This window comes from Aquarana catesbeiana, linkage group LG03, assembly GCF_042186555.1.
Source record: "Aquarana catesbeiana isolate 2022-GZ linkage group LG03, ASM4218655v1, whole genome shotgun sequence".
Classification (NCBI taxonomy): Eukaryota; Metazoa; Chordata; class Amphibia; order Anura; family Ranidae; genus Aquarana; species Aquarana catesbeiana.
The window spans coordinates 361,375,725-361,394,664 of NC_133326.1; the positions used below are offsets into that span (position 1 = coordinate 361,375,725).

The following is an 18,940-nucleotide window of genomic DNA, read 5'->3' on the forward strand; positions in this document are numbered from 1 at the left end:
TGTGATGCACTGCTTTACAAAAAAGGGTCAAGTGTTTTATTCTTTCTTGGCTGCCACAGTGCAATGGCACATTAACATGTGTGTGATAAAGAACCACAACAGCATGAACAGGTCTGAAGGGGCACTTAAGCCTAGTACACGCTATTTTTTTTCCTGCTACCCAGCAGAGCTGAATGAAAAAAACTGACCGCTCTTGAGGAGCCACTATTCCGATGATAGTACAATGACCTCCGCTGCTGTGCTGTTGGGTTCTGACAGGCCCCATCAACTGAAGTTGGCTGAACGGCTGTCAGCCAGGTTCTATTAAACCAGTCAATGTCACACAACATTTATCCTGTGTGTACTAGGCTTTAGAACTATAGAATAATAAAGGGGGTTAGCACATGGTGCAGAATCAACCAGGCCAGGCTGAAAATAACAATAGAAAGATGGGTAAAATAACTATATTATTCCATATATATCGTGTTGAAAATGTATTTATTGAAACATATATATTACAGGTTGCTAAGTCAGGTATTTTTGCAAGGTTTAGGGGCAACATTGCATAAACTAGACTTTCCTTTAAAAGCCAACTTCTCCCTGTTCTTTGAAGTAATTTTTTGCTGTTTAGCAATACATACAGAATGGAAATCTATTTCAAGGTGTGGATATCTCATCTTTTTTACCACTGTCTCTATCATGTACGACAGGAGTATCCAACCTGCGGCCCATTACGAATGCAGCCCAACATAAAATCATAAACTAATTAATTTTTTTGAAAATTTAACTTGGCGAACACATGCGGCCAAAGAAAAATTTGACAGTGTCTCTTTACTGGAGTTTTATCTTCCCAAAGAAAAATATTCGCAATCATGCCTTATTCATGTCATCACTTTTCAGCAGCACCTATTGTAGGCAACTATTTTCAAGTACGAAGCACAGGAAGGGTAAAATTAGAACCAAAATATCTGATGAGCACCTTGAGAATTCATTGAGAATTGCTACTACATCCATGGAACCAGATATTGATGTGTTAATTTATTTTTAAAAATATCACACTAGTTTTAAGTTGTCCTCTTTTTCTTTTATAATAAGAATTTTTTTTTTTTAAATTACGTTTTATTATTCAGATAGGTACATTATCAGTATCATGTATTACTGTATCATGTATTAGGGATCGTTAACTTATTCTATTCAACCTATCCGACTTTTTCTGCTCATCAGCTATCCTTATTGATAGTCTATTTTATGTGTGACCCAAGACAATTCCTCTTCGTCCAATGTTGCCCAGAAAGGTCAAAAGGTTGGACACCCCTAGGGTAGGACATTTTGACCTGCTATAGATCCTAACAGTACCTCATATGATCCAGTTGTTTCTCCTGTCCTGTCTGTGAGCAATTAGAGCAATGTTAACCACGAAAAAGACATCACTTTTTTAATAAAGTATTTTCTTTTTTTTTGCCAAAGTTAGTACCTACTGCAAGTTGAAAGGAAATTATGAAAAAAATTCAATATGTGGCTGAGCGATGGAAACACAAGTTTTCACGGATGATCTGCCACTTACCCCCTTTAGTAAATTTCATAATAATCTATGGCAAACACTGAAGGTACAGTGATGTTCTAATATTTAGGCATAGAGTGAGAGCTGCATACAATGGACCACTATTTAATTTTTATTAAATAAAGGGTGTGCACAGTGGATATGCTGTAGTACATAACCATACTTTAATTACCATTACACAGCAGTGTTCACTTTACTTTTATGTGCCAACATTTCCTTTCTTAGTTACTCTGAGAGCTATTATAAATAGGGAAGTTTAAATGGTTTTGTACAATTCACAGCTGTCTTGTATACAGTGAACATTTGGTTTTGAAATCGTTAAATACCAAGTCTGTGTTTGGCGCTCCTAGTTTTATATAACACTTGAGTCATTCAAGCACTTAGAGCACAAATACTGAAAGATGGCTCTCTGTATACACAGAATTCATTAATTCACAAGGCCCTTTACAGTCTGCCTACTCTTTCTATCGCTGCCGGATGGTGTCCTGTACAATGTAAATTACATTTCCTATCTTCATGATTATTCATTATTCAGCACACTATTGCAGCCATGCAGCATCCTGTAGCTGAATCACCGAATGACACTCTTTATATAATTCAAACATTACAAGAGTAGGAAAACCAACTCTAGAGTGAAAGGATGGCACCTGATAAGTACTTATTATAGAGTGTCCTGAAAAATGCATATTGATTTCTTGGCACACTCCTAAAATTTGTATTATTTACTATTTTAATATGGATCATTCCACTAGGCTTTGGCTATTGAAATTATTACAATCTTGGAGAACAATAAAACAAATAAAGGTGACAGGAAGAGACATCAAGCACCAACAGAGGGGTTGATTTACTAAAGGCAAATCCACTCTGCACTACAAGTGCACTTGAAAGTGCAATCACCGTAGATCGCTGTAGATCTGAGGGGAAGCTCTGAAATGAGGGGAAGCTCTACAGATTTTATCATCCAATCATGTGCAAGCAAAAATGCTGTTTTTTATTTTCCTTGCATGTCCCCCTCGGATCTAGAGCGACTGCACTTCCAAGTGCACTTGCAGTGCACTTGTAGAGCAAAGTGGATTTGCCTTTAGTAAATAACCCCCCAGACTCCCCTAAAAGTCTTCAAAGCAGATCTACCCAGAGACTTTGCATGATTAGACATGTTTCTGTCACCAGACTTTTATTAATGCACATTAGATAGCAGAGCATTTCACTTTCAGACATAAGATAGACAGATAAATAGATATATAGAAAGTATTACCATACAGGTCCTGGGGGACAGTGTCCACAGATTCTGCAGGAGAGGGGAAACTTCCTTGACTACAGTCAGCCAGTCCAGCACCTTTTACATCCAAAACATGATCTGAAATTTTTTAGGTGGGTACCCCACTACTTTCCTTGTAGTCACACTAATGCTGCAGAAGTCTGCAAATCCTGCTATCGCGTTAATAAACTTTTCATGGTTACATTTTCTAACGTACAACCCCTTTCTAGTATATATGGACAACTTAATATGTCATATATTCCGTACTATGTGATACACTTGCGATTCTACCTGGCAACATTTTTTAAAAAGTCACTACCAAACCATTACTATTCTGTAAGGCAAAAAAAGTATCAGAATTGCGTATTCAGTAAAAGACAGGAACTGACAGTTATTAACTAGTGTGGTTTCACACAATGTATGTAAAATATACAAAATGTGTGTGTATGTTTGTGTGGTGTGTGTATGTACAGTATATATATCTATATATATCTACCTATCTATTTCACTTTATATATAGCTATAAATCCACATACTTTGAGGGCTATTTTAATTAGCTCCTTTACATTAGCTTGTTGAGTTTCTATGTCAGCAGATAAGCCACCATAAATATGCAGTATGGTTGGTCTGTATTTGTTGGACTCAAAAGACTTAATTAAGCTCCAGAATATCCTTATTATAATCTCCCATAAAACTCGATTTTTATTCAACCATTAAAAGAGCACATCCAGTGCTCCACTACTACAGTCTGCATAACTAGGGCAATGTAGGCTGGATGAGGCAGCCCTAAATGTATCACACAGAATAAATGTCACGACATTATTTATTTATTACATTTCGCTTTAGAGGCTGCAGATGCCTTTAAAGCCATACTTTGCACTGCTTAGTGGATGACTTGGATAATTACAACCAATCTCACGTACACATCACAGAGCAGAAATGACAATACTGTACCTGGAACTGCTAAGGCTTGATCCCTTCCGGAAGCAAAGGTAGCTCTTGCATTGTCTTGGCATCTGTTATATTGATTATCGCTTTTCATACTCAATCTTTCTTGGTTTTTAGCTGTACTTTTACATTCTTCTTGCTTGTCAGACAGAGGCATGGCTGCAAATCACTTCATTTCTATATTTACTTCTTGTGTTTTTCTTAAGATCCATGGATAAAAACTAAGAAAAAACACATTTGTTCCCGGCTCTTTTACTTTCTAATTAAATGCCCACGATTAAACTTTCTTTCTGCCAACGGCAGATCGTTAGCTGTCTAGATTTATCATGCCTTGGGCAATATCCTCAAACAAGCAGTGAGAGTATATTGGCATTCCAAACTCTGATGAAGGTTTTGACCTGGAGGTCAGTAGTTGGTTCAGAGTCCTCCAGAGTAAAGTACCAGAGCATATGCATCAGGTGAGGTCAAGAAGCTACAGAACATCTGTGTGACACCTAATGTTAATTGTTTGAGGTTATCTAGAATATATTTCCAGAGTCTTTAGTTTTTATGACGTTTCCACACAGGTTAAGGTTACTGCCAAGGACTTTTATCTTGGTATCATGTTTTGTATTCAGATATTTGGATCCCTGAAGGTTTTTCTTGTATATATGAATGAAGGGTCCAGATATGAAATACCTGTCTGTTGTCCTCCAGATTGAGTCTTTTCTGATGGATTTTCATCACGCTGCATTTTTACATTGGAAAACGGCATTTGGCTGATCTTGACGCAATCTAACAAGACCTTAATGTGTCTCCTTTGGTATGGTCTATACTTCTAAACCACCATGGCATTGTGTTCCATAAGTCTACCTGAGCCCAATTACAATAGAATGTTGCACACCTTGAGCATCCAAAATGTTCTGTGCATCTGAAGGGTCTTCCTAAAAACATACACATGGCTCCATCAGAACCCATGAAACTGTAATAAAATATGTGAAATGCTAATAAAACACCTTTAACAATGATGATATTTAACTGATTGTCCTTAGCCATAAAGCATCACATAAACTAATCTCCAACATTGAAATTAAGCAATGACATATTAAAACTAAACTGTTAATTAAAAAAAGGTTGGAACATATAAGCTGTATATCTTCTGAATACCTTTTTCTGAAAGACTATTTTGATGATCAAAGTACACATGTAAATTGTATTTGTAAACATAAAGAAGGATACAAGCTAGTCTACAGCAGAAAGCATGGATCACTTACATGGATCTAGGGGACTTCAGCTGATCCTCAACATGATTCTGATCTCATCATGTAGTAGATGAAAGTAGCCTTCCCCATAAAACAATGCTGCCTTGTCTTCTTCACTTTGAGAGTGTCGTTGTCTCTCGCAGCCTGTTCTTGTTTCATTGTTACATTAGCTGACGTCCTGGGAAGAGAAAGTGGCTGCATGGCACCTTCTAGTGGCTGCATTTGAAAACAGCAGCAGGCAGCAATCCATGGTATCACACTATAGACAAGAGGGACATCATAGTGTTTGCTGTACACGCTATGCACCCTTGAATGAAAAGAATTCAGAGTTAAGCAGGTATCATATGACTGCTACATAAGTGCAAACAAAATAGAATAAATGCAGGATTATTATGTGTTAATAAATAAAATCCAGATTGTGTTTAGATTGGGAGGCTAGTTATAATGTGTGTCATGTCTGTGCAAACAAATCCATTTGCAATAATAAAAAAAAAGCATTTTGCTTAAACCAGTTTTATGATGCTTGTCAAAACGGTGTTTTCTGCTTCCTGATTAAATTCTCAGTATGTAATACTTCTACATACCCATAGGCAGCCGATTTGTGCAGCTTTATACTGAATCAGCCTCACTTAAATGAAGGATATTAAGAAAGACTGCTCTCTGCTTATCATCGTTGATGCGTCATTTTAGCGTTTGCTATCAAAGGAAATAAAACTTACAAAATGATTTCATTTAACAAGTGTGGCTGATTCTAAGTTGTTACCCTAGGCAAACATTGATTAAAAAACCTGACAGATTCAAGAAATGAGGATTTTGGGTACATACTGATGACAGCAAGCATATTTGAGTATTGAGCTAGACAAATATTAGCTAACTCCAATGATTTTATAGATTTAATTTTTAATGAAGCAATGGAAACTTGTGTCATGTTAACAAATACTAAAACATTGTTCTGATAGTTTGATCAGTAAATACAACCACATGCTTCGATCAGTTAAGCAATAGAAAGATTCAAATTTGACATATAAAATATTGTTTGATCAAACCATGAAATAGCATAAAATCCATTTTCTTTTCTTTGAATTGGCTGGTGATGATGCTTAGTACTTTCTTAGCTTAAAAAAAGTATTTCTATATGTACAATTCTTCTTACTGCTATTGTTGTAAGTACGCTCTCAATGTTCTTTTTCACATTAGCACATGTAGAGTGTTGAAGCTGCAGCATGACGTTGATATGCTTTAGTGTGTTTTGGCATGCACTGATGTGCATTTTATTGTGCATTTAAGTGTATTAAATGCTCCAAGATGCACAAAAAGGCATGAAAGGATTTACTTTAGTACAGCCTGTGCACTTAGCAAAGAAAATTTTCACTTTGCAAAGTGAATGATAGTAAATAGGTTGCGTTCATTGCCCAATCATGTGCAAAGGAAATAAAAACAACAGTATTTTGGCTAGCAAATGAATAGAGAATTGAATAAAAAACAGCTTAGTCGTATTTGCAAAGCTCAGTGAACACGAACTTCGCTAAGTGCATAGGAGCTGATTTACTGAAGACAAACGGATTTTTCACTTTGCAAGGGAAATTGCCCCAGTGCTTTGTGAATGCTATACTGACCTCCATCATCCAATTGTGCGAGTGAAAATGCCGTTTTTTTATTTTCCTTCACCACATTCAGCAAGCACTGGACCAAATTCCCTTGCAAAGTGAACAAGCTATTTGCATTTAGTCAACCCCAAAGCCTCTAATTCTCTAAAACAAATCAGCCCCAGCATGCTAAAACTAGTTAAAGGTGGCAAAAATGCTAGTTAACCTCCCTGGCGGTATGATTATTTCAGATTTTTGCGTGTCAAAGCGGTACAATTATTTTGCATAGAAATTTGGCGTTTTATATTGTAGGTCTGTAATTCTTAGCAATAACACACTTATATCTGTCCACCAAGAGTCTAGTAGATATCCCGGGTATGATGAAGTTTGAAACACAAAATCATAAATTATAATATAATGAATAAATATAAATAATTAAAAAAAATAATAATATAATAATAATAAAATAAATTTCCCCACGATACGCTATCCCTCAATTCTGCAAGTGTTCTAATTTATTATCGCTGTTTTCTAACTGGTCTAAAGCCACTTTTGACGTAAAGGGACACTTTTTGGTTGCTATGGACAATCTCAAGTTTCCAGGCAGAAAGAACAGTATATATAATATAAAACTGCATGCAGGGCATGGACCAAAGCACTGGGGACAGAAGGGAAGTGAAATGATTTCATACAGTACTGTAATCTGTAAGATTACAGTACTCTATGTGTTATGATCTTTACATTTTTTTAATTTGCCACCAGGCTCCGCCCCCATGCGTCGCAACACTCGCAGGGAACTGAGCCTGGCACAGAGAGGCTTTGGGCAGAGGATGGAGCCTGCAAACAGCGTGGGGGGACATCGCAGGATCCTGGGGACAAGGTAAGTATACCGCTCCAGGATCCTGAGATGTAATCCCGAGTGTGGCTCGGGGTTACCGCTAATGGTGCTGAAATTTAACCCCAAGCCACACTCGGGAATACCATCAGGGAGGCTACAAAAAGATGCAGAGATCTGGCTTTTTTTATTCTGTCACAATAAACTAGCTGGAGAAGAAATCAAAACTCTAAGGGATTGCTTTATTTAGCAAATAGACTGTTCAATTTGCAAGGGAAGCTGCAAAATAAATATCCCCAGTGAATGTGGTCACATTTTTAACCTTGTGAAGAATACCCAATCACCTTCAAGGAAAATAAAAAAACGCATTTTTGCTTGCACATGATTGGATGATGGAAGTCAGCAGAGCTTAACCTCATTCACTGAGCTTTGGGGAAAGATCCCTTACAAAGTACAACTTCACTTGCAAAGTGAACAGTCTATTTGTCTTTTTTTTTAAACTGTTTTTTTATTGTCATTTTCAACAAGACAGTTTAAGCAGGAACATGTACAAATAGGGCACAGAAAAAAATATTCAGCAGTCAGTCAAAAATGTTCCATATTGTGAAAGAACAAAGGACAATCATATCATATAACAGAAAACCAAACAAAACTTAAATAAACAGTACATCTACATATAGAGGTCTGTAGAGTTAATACCTGACTTTGAAGTATATCATATAGCTAACAGAAATAAAGATAGAAGCTAGTAGTCTGTATGTTGACTGTAGTTGACTGTAAGTATGGTCAATTCTCCTCCCCCCTCCCGTTTTAAAACCAGAGGAAATCCTAGGCCTCAGGAAATGTGCAAGTGTCGACAAGTTCTGTCCAAGGGCCCCATATCTTATCAAATGTACGCAGATACCCCCAGCCTCATAAGTTAAAGCGGGATTCCGTCCAGGAAATTTTTTTTTAAAAAGCCAGCAGCTACAAACACTGTAGCTGCTGTCTTTAAATAAGTACACTTACCTGTCCTGGGTGCCGGCGATGTCAGCCGCCCGAGGCCGAACCATCCCTCGGCTCTCGGGTCCCGGCACCGCCATCCTAACTAAGGGAAACAGGCAGTGGAGCCTTGCGGCTTCACTGCTAGTTTCCTACTGCGCACACGCGAGCAGCGCGGCGCTCTGTGAATGGCCCCGTGGTTTTCTGGGAACACACACAGTTCCTAGAAGGCAGCGGGGCCGCTCACCTAAGAGCAGGACACACCGCGTAATAGGAAGAGGCAGATTAGGAAGACTGCCTAGCAACAAGGTTTCAGGTAAGTTTACATTTTTTTTTTTCCAAATTTTTTTTTTTTTTTTTTTAGGTTTTTTCATGATATTTTTTATGTTAGGGTGGCCCTCCACTTTAAATTTAGTCTAATTGTCTTTAGTAAACCAACCCCTAGTGGTTAGTGTATCAAAAAATGATATGTCTGCTTTGGATTAACCCACCTTACAGTTTATGCCTTGAGCAATGTAAGTGGAGGAATAGAAAGACTCAAAGGGGTGTACCACCACCAAAAATTCTACAGTGAGTCAGAAGAGATGTTTAACTTATGGCAGCATATTGCTAGACACCAACACTAAACTACCCTTTATTATGTGGATAGTCCGTGTGTGGTTACGTAATAATGTCTTTTGTAATCCTGCATGCCTTTTGCAGATTTTTTTTTATTTGCTTTTTTTATTTTATTTTTTTATTTGCTTGTTGCAGAATAAAGAATTAATTATCTCTCTTGGCCAAAGAAGGGCAATTATTGCTTTTAATTGGATGCGTCAGGCCCTAATTAGCAATTCAGCTATTGTAATTGCTCTCAAAGATGTGGTTGCCATGTCAGACAATGCAGGTTGTACTGTATGCTTTGGTGATATTTTTACACCCCTAAAGAGGGTGTTGGTACAAGCCAGCATTGGTCTCATCACGTGCTTCTTTTGTTATTTCTGATGAATCACCCACAAGCAGACAGCTGGGAGCTTTTCTCATGTAAGTAACTAAGCAGGGTCTGTTAGGGGCTAGTCTTACAACATGCTGGAGAAATGAACAATAAAAAGGACCACTACACGGAAGAAGTGTTCTATGATTTTTCATTACTCTTGTGCAAATAACACTATGCATTTCATATTTGAAAATTTCATTTTTTGCAGAGGTTTTCAGAGCACAATGCTTATATTGTCCTCAATGAACAATTAGCTGCAGTACCTATCTGCTTATCTCAAGAACTTTCAGTTTCAGTAAATGTTGCAAATTGCACTTTTTGACCCTGAGGATAATAGCCCCAAATCATGTTAGTTACTAATATATAACCACCCACAAAATACCTATTTGTTCAACAACAAGAGCAAGAACTTTGATGATGCCACGCACTTGGAGAAATTAATAAACATATGCTCCCTGCTGACACACTTCATTCATTTAGTATTTCAAGTCACTTAAAAAAGTATCTAAGGTTGGAGTAAGTGCCACTCTAAATGTCCTTCTGGCCTTAGCAAGTTAGATCAGACATCATTGACACAAGTTTATTTGCCATGTTCATAAATGTCATGCTCAACTGCCTTAGTAAAGAAACTGAATAAAAAATTGTGCACCATAGTAGAATTTGTACAGGTAATATGTGTTTTTTTAAAGTGAATCTGTGGCCAAGCTGTGGACTTTCAAATTTTTACGAATTGTTAACAAGCAGCACATGATCTTCAAAACAATCTCTTAGGCCCCATTCACACCTGAGCGTTTTGAAGCCTGAAGCTACAAAACGCTGGAAGGGAAAAAATCCATTATTCTCTATGGAGATGGTGCACATCTCCACTCCAAAACGCCTGAAGCCCTACGCCTGAAGCTCAAACAAGTTCTGGACCCTTTTTTGTCGCTCAAATCGGGCAGATTTGGGAGTTTTTGGAGCAGGAAGCAGATGACAACATAGCAACAAATGATGAAACAGATGATCATTTTTCCTATTGGCTAATAAAAAAAACATCAAAGCTCAAAAACGCAAAATGCTGCATGGAAACGCGCAAATACGTGCGACAAAACGCCATAAAAAAGCTCAAAAATGCCACACTCAGGTGTGAATGGGGCCTTACTGACCCTGGTCACTGCAGGCACTGTGGAGCAATTCACCCTCATAATTCATAATAGAGGTGCTTAATTTGGTTCTGTTTCAATTCTCAGCACATTTAGCTCCCCCTGCCCCCACACACACACACACACACACTTGGTAGCCACCCAACCTTTTAATGCAAACAGTACAAGGTATCAGCTAAAGCTGCTGAGAAACCAACTAGAACACAATATTGGTGGCTCTGCTATGAAATTAGAGTATGAACTACTCTACAGTGGCTGCAACTTTAAGAGTCAGTGATGGCTTGTTTTAAATCTTATTTACTGCTTGTTAATGTAAATTGTTGAATATCCATAGCTTGGCCACAAAGTCACTAGACCACTATTTACATTAGATCAGGAATGTGTTTCATTTAATGAGGCACCTGGATGAGGTGCTTAGGTTTATTAGAGCGGCAGAACTGAGGCATGAACAATGTAATTCCCCTTATCGTCATTTTACAGAAGTTGTAGATAATAATGAATTGATTGGAAAAAGTATCTGATTCAGTGGGGTTCAGTGGGGTTGATTTACTAAAGGCAAATAGACTGTGCACTTTGCAGTTGCACTCTGTAAGTGCAGTTGCTCCAGAGCTTAGTAAATGAGGTAAAGGTTCACTTTACAAAAAATACACAATCATATGCAAGGAAAATTTTTAAAAAAATGTATTTTTGCTTGCACATGATTGGATGATGAAAGTCAGCAGAGCGTCTGCTTCATTTACTAATGTTTTGCTAGACACCTTGTAGATCACACTCGGATTATTAATCACCACGACCGGGACCTAAAATAAACTTGGTACCTGCTGCACGCACTACTATGAATTAACATGGACACCTTGTCTACTCCCTCGAGTGTGGTGTGTACGTGCCTTGGCTGTCTGTGGATTACATTCCCACAGCTCCTGGTTGGGACTGAGTATCGGCCATCCTTGACTCTCAGCATCACATGTTCCAAATTTGAGCTGATTTATATGCATGCTGTGTCTGCTCCCGAGGAAGTAAAGTTTCATCCACGAAACACGTAGAGCTTTTTAGATGCAGTTTTTCCTTGATACAATCATGCGTTTATACCCAGATAATATATGAATTTTATGGAATTTTGGCTAATCATGAACCTACAATTTGATGTCAATGTATGCATATCAGCTCTCATTCAATATTCTTTATTTCTGTAATTTATCATGCTTTTTATGTGCATTTTCACGAATGAATAAATGTGCCACTCTGTATCAATTTTACCCTCTGTGTGTCACATGTCGCATTTCAAGTCACAAATTTTCTCTACTTCTTTCTGCTCATTTACTAAGCTCTGGAGCAACTGATCTTGCAGAGTGCAACTGCACTTTGCAAAGTCCACAGTCAATTTGCCTTTATTAAATCAACCTCATAATGTAATTTTGATGTTGATCCTATGGGGAAATGCCATAAAGGAAGTGGAAAATAACTATAGGCACCAACATTTCATGGAGTTTGAGAAAGAAAGGGAAGTGATTTCTGCTGCTTCTGCTCCTCACTTAAAGACATATTAGTTTACTATGATGATAATGATGACAAAGGGTTTTATCTGTCAACTATGTCAAGATAGGTCATCTAAGCAAAGCTATATGCTGCATCTATAGATGACCAGATTGCACTTGTGCTGACGCTTTCTTCAGATAAACTAAAGCTGGCCATACAATATACAGTCTGATTGTACAATCCCTGTAAATTTCCTTTTTGTTTGCCAAAACTTTGTAATATTAGGACAAATATAATAAACCAATCATTTTTAATGAAAGCAGGAAGGCCCTTGAACTACATAATTGTTAGTAGGTCCAAAGGACACCCAAGCTGGTTCATAATGTCAGCCAGAACCTCACTTGCCCTGCTTCTCCAATGTGTCACCATCTATCACCATAAATAACTGCTACTTACCTGGTATGACTTAATCACATTTTTTTAGCCACTAGTTGCAGCAGCCCCTCAAAAAAATGTAAAACAATTAAAAAAAAGCCTTAGCTTAGCATTGCATTTATGCCAAGAAGCTGCCGCTAGCATTTAAATCTGTAGTTTCTCATACAGCTTAGTTGCTATAATTTTTTATTTTCAGTTTTCTACATACTCAATGACTGCTCACAGTAACACTTTCAATTTGAAAAGGAAACTGGCAAAAAAAGAAGAAAAAATAAAAATAAAAACCAGACTGCGCTCTTCCTCAATATGCAAAAGTATAATGTATCCCCAAATGGATGTGTATGTATAGGAGACCCAGCAAAGTTGCCTGACACATGTAATACTTAAGAAAAATAACCTTACTAAACACTTATAACCTAGAATATACAAAAACCCATTATCTAACTAATGAAATCAAATCATAATTGGCCAATTATTAAAGGTAGCACTTCCTCTTTGGATTTTGCACAAAAATAACAAATACAATTCTAATAGGTTCATAGTTGGAACATTTGCTAGTTGCTGCAGATTTTTAAACCATGATCATAGCTTTAGGCGGTAAATCAGGCATATGGTCAGTGGAACAGATTTAAAGATGCATAATCAACGTTAATGGCTTTTCATTACTAACTGTCTGTTAATTGTTCCCTCAACTCTCCTTATCGGGCGGACGCCAAAACATCCATACGAGCATTAAACATGAACTGCAGCCAAAATACCAAGTACAACCAAGTACAACTACAGACTAGAGGTCAGTATTATTTGGCTCGAAGGTTTTTATTTTCATTTCCTAGATTTGTAGTTACTAATTTTTATTAATGGCATATGCCTCATGGCTGTTTCATAATAGGTGGTGATAGACTTTAATTTTGAGTACAAAGTGACACCCCAATATACAAACTTCACTCACATTAATTTTATCAACACAGGTCCTTTTAGGACCCATTTACACCATAATGTGCATTCTAAAACATCATAATGCATTGTGTAAGTGCAATTCAGTGTTTTGCAATTCACTACTAATTGCAACTCAGTACACATACACAGCATGATGTAACAAGTCACAATGCAGAGATGTGCATGCTTTGCATGTTGCCTTGCAGTGTATTGCAATCTTAAAAAACGCTACAGATCCTATTTTATGTGTGATAAGTCATGTTGTCAGCCCATCCAAAATAAATTGGCTGCTTAGCAAAACAAGACCCACTGCACGAAAATGCGTGCTATATGGTGCACACGTTATGGTTTAAATGAGTTCTTAAGAGCAGGAAGTAGAGTCAATCATGTTCCTGACCCTTTGGCTTGGGTTACATTTATCAGTGCTGACGTTCATTTCAGGAGAATAGAAAAGCTGAAGGGCCTAAGCAGGGCCTGTAAAAAAAAAAAAGATACTAAAATGCAGGCAGGGAAAGGTTAATATCTTGTTAGTGTAGATGATTGGTTAACATTTTTTTTAAGAAGGTAATTTTCAGTGCATGACAGATATCTGCTGCACTGAGCTTAAAGATGTGTAATGCCCTATTTAACAAAGATAGTTTTTTTAGTCATTCCCAAATGCATTGGATCACTCAGCACTGGCATTTTGTGCAGAATTGTTGTCAGTAACCTGAGTTTTTTTATATCCTTAATTCAGGCATAAATAATCCGTCACATGGATATTTTTCTGGTGGCTTGTTATATGATTATATCAGTAGTATGCTAGCTATAATTTTTGAAATGTCATTCTAACATAAATGAAATTTAACAATGTAACTATCCTATGAGAAGATGAATTTAACGGGGCATACAGTATGATCAACTTGTATACATACATAAATACAGACACTCCTCATTTAACGACTTAGCTGTTTAACGACCCCTCAGACTTACAACCAGCTCTTACTTTTACTTTTTGGGCACTGTACATTATTGTATAGTACAGGATTTTTTGTGGTTTATATTTTTGTGTTCTGTACTTATGCAAATAAAACAACGTTATTGAGTTGGAGTCTTTTGTTTAGACCTTTTTTTCATAATACAGTACAGTACAGTAGTTAAGCATGCTTAAGGGATAACTCAACTTTCATGGGGGGAAAAAAATAGCAAACAAAGAAAAAATAATATAATGTATACAATTGCGACACAAGTCATATTGTAATTGAATGTTATTAAAAAATTACCTTTCCTTTTCAATCTGCATGTCTGTATTTTTCTGAAAATGCAATATGGCTACCTGGAGATGTTCTGTACACAGAATGTGTACAGAATGCCCCCCCTCCCCAAAACAAAATTTCCTGCTTGTGTAATTGTCCCACTGATTTTCCCAGAAGTCTGCACTAAGATACAAATGAGATTTCTGGCATCCCCTGCAACAAAAAAGTCATTTTTGGGGAGATACTTTCAATAGGAAATCATGACTAAAGGGGTGCTGACCCTGCAATTTTGCATTTTATGCATTAAGATAAAAAGCCTTCTGTGTTCAGCAGCACCCCTAAAACTTACCTGAGCCCTATCTCTATCCAGTGATGTCCACAAGTCCCTCGGCTCCTTGTTGGCTGAGACACAGCAGTGGCGCCATTGGCTCCCGCTGCTGTCAATCAAATTCAGTGGGAGCACTCACTCAACAGGAGGGAGGGGCCGGTATCTCCAGTCAGGGATCTGAGAAGAAGAATCTGGGTTGCCCTGTGCAAAACCACTACACAGAGCAGGTAAGTATGACATGTTTGTTATTTTAATAGAAAAAAAAACACAAGACTATACAATCACTTTAAGGATTGGTCAGCTAAAAACAATATCATTTTTGTTTTTGGTATTAGATACACTTTAACCACTTCCCGACCGGCGCACGCCGATGTACGTCGGCAGAATAGCACGGCTGGGCAAATGGGCGTACCTGTAAGTCCCATTTGAATTCCCCACCGTGCTATTGCGTGCGCGCTGGCTGGGAGCTCCATGAGTCGGGTCTCGGGTCCCGCGGACTCGATCGACGTGGGGATACCCGCGATCGTCTCACGGAGAGGACGAACGGGGAGATGCTGATGTAAACAGCATCTCCCCGTTCTGCCTAGTGACAGTGTCACTGATCTCTGCTCCCTGTCATTGGGAGCAGAGATCAGTGACGTGTCACAGCTAGCCCATCCCCCTACAGTTAGAAATGACTCCCTAGTACTGACTTAACCCCTCCTCATCCCTAGTGGTTAACCCCTTCACTGCCAGTGTCATTTACACAGGAATCAGTGCATTTTTATAGCACTGATTGCTGTATAAATGACAATGGTCCCAAAAATGTGTCAAAAATGTTCGATGTGTCCGCCATAATGTCGCAGTCACAATAAAAATTGCTGATCGCCGCCATTACAAGTAAAAAAAAAACTATTAATAAAAATGCCATAAAACTATCGCCTATTTTGTAAACGCTATAACTTTTGCGCAAACCAATCAATACTCGCTTATTGCCTATTGCTTATTTTTTATCAAAAACATGTAGACGAATACGTATCGGCCTAAACTGAGGAAAAAAAATGTTTTTTAATTATTTTTGGGGGATATTTATTATAACAAAAAGTAAAAAATAATGTATAATAATAATACCACCAAAAGAAAGCTCTAATTGTGGGAAAAAAAGGGCGTCAATTTTGTTTGGGAGCCACGTCGCACAACCGCTCAATTGTCAGTTAAAGCGACACAGTGCCGAATCGCAAAAAGTGCTCTGGTCAGGAAGGGGGTAAAATCTTCCAGGGCTGAAGTGGTTAAGGTCATTGCAAATCACTGTTTCCATTTGGAGTAAAAGAGGTTTAAGTTATGTATACTGAAATGTTTTTGAACAGTAAGAGCTGTACAAATGTGGAATATAGTACTTCAGGGGCTAGTTATAGACAGCTTAGTATATTGGGTTTTTTTTAAAAATCTAGATTTTTTTAAAAAAGCTGCACAGAATATACATGTAAGCAATAAGTAATAATACCAAAGATTGTTGATCCAGGAAATGCCTAATTGCCTTGGAGGATTGGGAAGGACATTGAACCATGTTTTGGAAGTTTTTTTTTTGCTTTCCTCTGGATTGATTGCAAGTTTGAGACTCTGTATATGGGACCTGTATGCAAGTTTTCAATTTATGTATTCATTTTCATTTTGATTGAACTCAATGGATTTTCCTTCAACCTTAATAAATATATAAACATCCAAAAAACTGCAGCGCATATATATTTAAATGTGCCTTTAAATAGTACACAAAATAATCAAATAAATTGTGACAAGAGAATGGTGCAAAGTAGTGATGAATACACATTAAGTAGTGTCCATGAATAGTCCAAAGGCAAAAAAAAGCGAAAAATTATTATAAGCCTCCAAAATAAAAAAAGAGAAGTGAAAGTCCCAAAAACTCTGTGATGAGATTGGAAAGGAATCCAGGAATAGCCAAGGTGACACCAAAAATACCCTCACCAGAGGCTTACCAGAATGCCAGCGACCCCCTTATCCAGGGTGGTCAGTGTGCACCCAACTAAACAGTAAAGATGAACTCCATGGCAGGGGATGAAACATCAACACAGATCACTTTTACCAATATATAAGGACTCGTCAAACGACCAGGTAAATTCAACAAGCTCACAGTAAATATTGAATAGTAAAAGGCTCCACATAGTGTAATATTGTAAACATCCATGGTTTAATAAAAAAAAGATTTCACTTACAATAGGGTAGATAACGAACAGTATGTAAAAAACACCATGAATAGAAAACAGGTCTTTCTCCAGTAACAAAGATGGCCGGCACTCGCCTGCGCATACGTGGTAGCGTGTGTGCGTGGCTCCACTCTTCGTGCTTAGTCAGACATGACATCATCATTGGCACAGTTTAATGACTATGTAACTTTACCTCTTCATTTTATATGCATATCTCAAGATAAGCACAACTCAGATCACAATTATTTCAAATAGTCGAATATGGGGATTTTGCTTGTTCTACACTGCGGCCCTCAGAAACTACGCTAATATCCACAGGATCCTAATCCAATATCTGAATAAACTCCCCATTCTATCTTAGATATAAACTTTTAAGAGTCCCTATAAGCAGATACGCAGATCACAGGGGAGACATCGCAGGATCCAGGGGACAAGGTAAGTAACATCTACAAGCATCCTGCGATGCAATCCCGAGTCTGGCTCGGGGATACCGCTTTTGGTATTGAAAATCCACCCCAAGCTAGACTCGGGAATACCGCTAGGGGGGTTAATGGAGACTGCCTTTGGAGCTGGAGGTGGGGCACTGGGTACCTTAAGGCACCGTGGAGCTTGAGATGCTCGGGATCACATTGGGAGGTCTTGTGCTATCAGGGAGGGGGTTAGGAGAGCCAACTTGCTCTGTCCAGCATCCAGGACCTTGGAGAAGTGACTGATTCTTTCTCGTGGATCAATTTTCGCTTTGCAAGGCCAGGCAGGTGGGGGTAGTATCCAGGTTCACTATGAGTCCTAATAGATTGGTGGATGACTCAGTTCTGGGCACGGTCAATCTGAGTACTGTCCTATCAGACTCTACTGTGTTACACCCTGAAGTCAATCTTGTTCTGATGGTTTTAGTCCGGACAGCCTCAGATGACTGGTACTGATGAGTGCTGGAGAAAGGAAGGTGTTGTGCTATGAGAAAAGGCAACAATGCTGGCACAGGAGGGGGTCGTGTCTAATGGATGTTGGGGTAATGTCCCAACTGGTCCTAAACAAAGTTAAAATACTTGAGATCTGAGACCTGAGACCAGGGTACTGGTGCTGGTATCACATGTCTAATGATGCACTGTTTTCAGCAGCAGGTTAAGTTGTACTCAGCAGAGTACACTACCTCAGGGAGTCTATTGTACATCTCCTCTTGCCCTTGGCATGGTTATAGCATGATCACTGGGTTGTACCCTGATCACCCCTGAAGAAAGGTTTTATAGCAAACCTGACATCCCCTTACACCTACTGAAACTTCCGTTGGGATTCGGGGAGGAGTTCAAAGTTGGGTAGTTGGGTAGTTTGGGCAACAGCATTTAGATAGTGCTAACAGTTTGTGCACTGCATGAATAAAAGGGCCCTGCTCAAGGGGTTTATGATCTAAGGGGAAGAGGGTGGTACAAAATAATAGCTGCTGGGAATTATGGCTGAGGTAACATTTTAGGTGGAGGTGAGGTAGGCTTCCCAGAATAAAAGAGTTTTTAGGGATCACCTATTGGTGGACAGGGTAGGAGCTGGCTGGACATATTGGGGTGGGGAGTTCCAGAGGTTCTGGAGCAGTCCTGAGGTTGAGCATGGGAGGAGGTAACAAGGGAGCTGGAAATCAGGATGTCTTAGGAGGAGTTAAATAAAGTGTAAATACCGCGCTAAGACAAAAGCAAAATCAGCAAAAAGGCAGCAACAATAAACCATCTAATACCTAATGGTGCTAATAAATGTCAAAGTAAGAAAAGTTGCGCTACATTAAATATTTCTTATGTAAGAAATAGTGTGAACCAATACCATACAGAAAACCAGG

The 18,940-nt window shown here is 38.4% G+C and overlaps 1 protein-coding gene across 2 annotated transcripts in view; it reads right to left on the reverse strand.

Annotated features, from left to right (window-relative positions):
- Nucleotides 1-5,196, reverse strand: part of DRD1 (dopamine receptor D1) — a 99,362-nt gene extending 94,166 nt beyond the window's left edge. The window contains exons 1-2 of one of the 2 annotated variants that reach the window (XM_073620609.1): nucleotides 5,000-5,196; nucleotides 3,753-4,707 (exon numbers count right to left, since the gene is read on the reverse strand). The gene's annotated coding sequence lies outside the window, so the exon portion shown is untranslated. The remainder of the gene's footprint in view (nucleotides 1-3,752; nucleotides 4,708-4,999) is intronic. The other variant, XM_073620607.1, reaches the window with a different exon arrangement.
- Nucleotides 5,197-18,940: the final 13,744 nt, after the last annotated feature.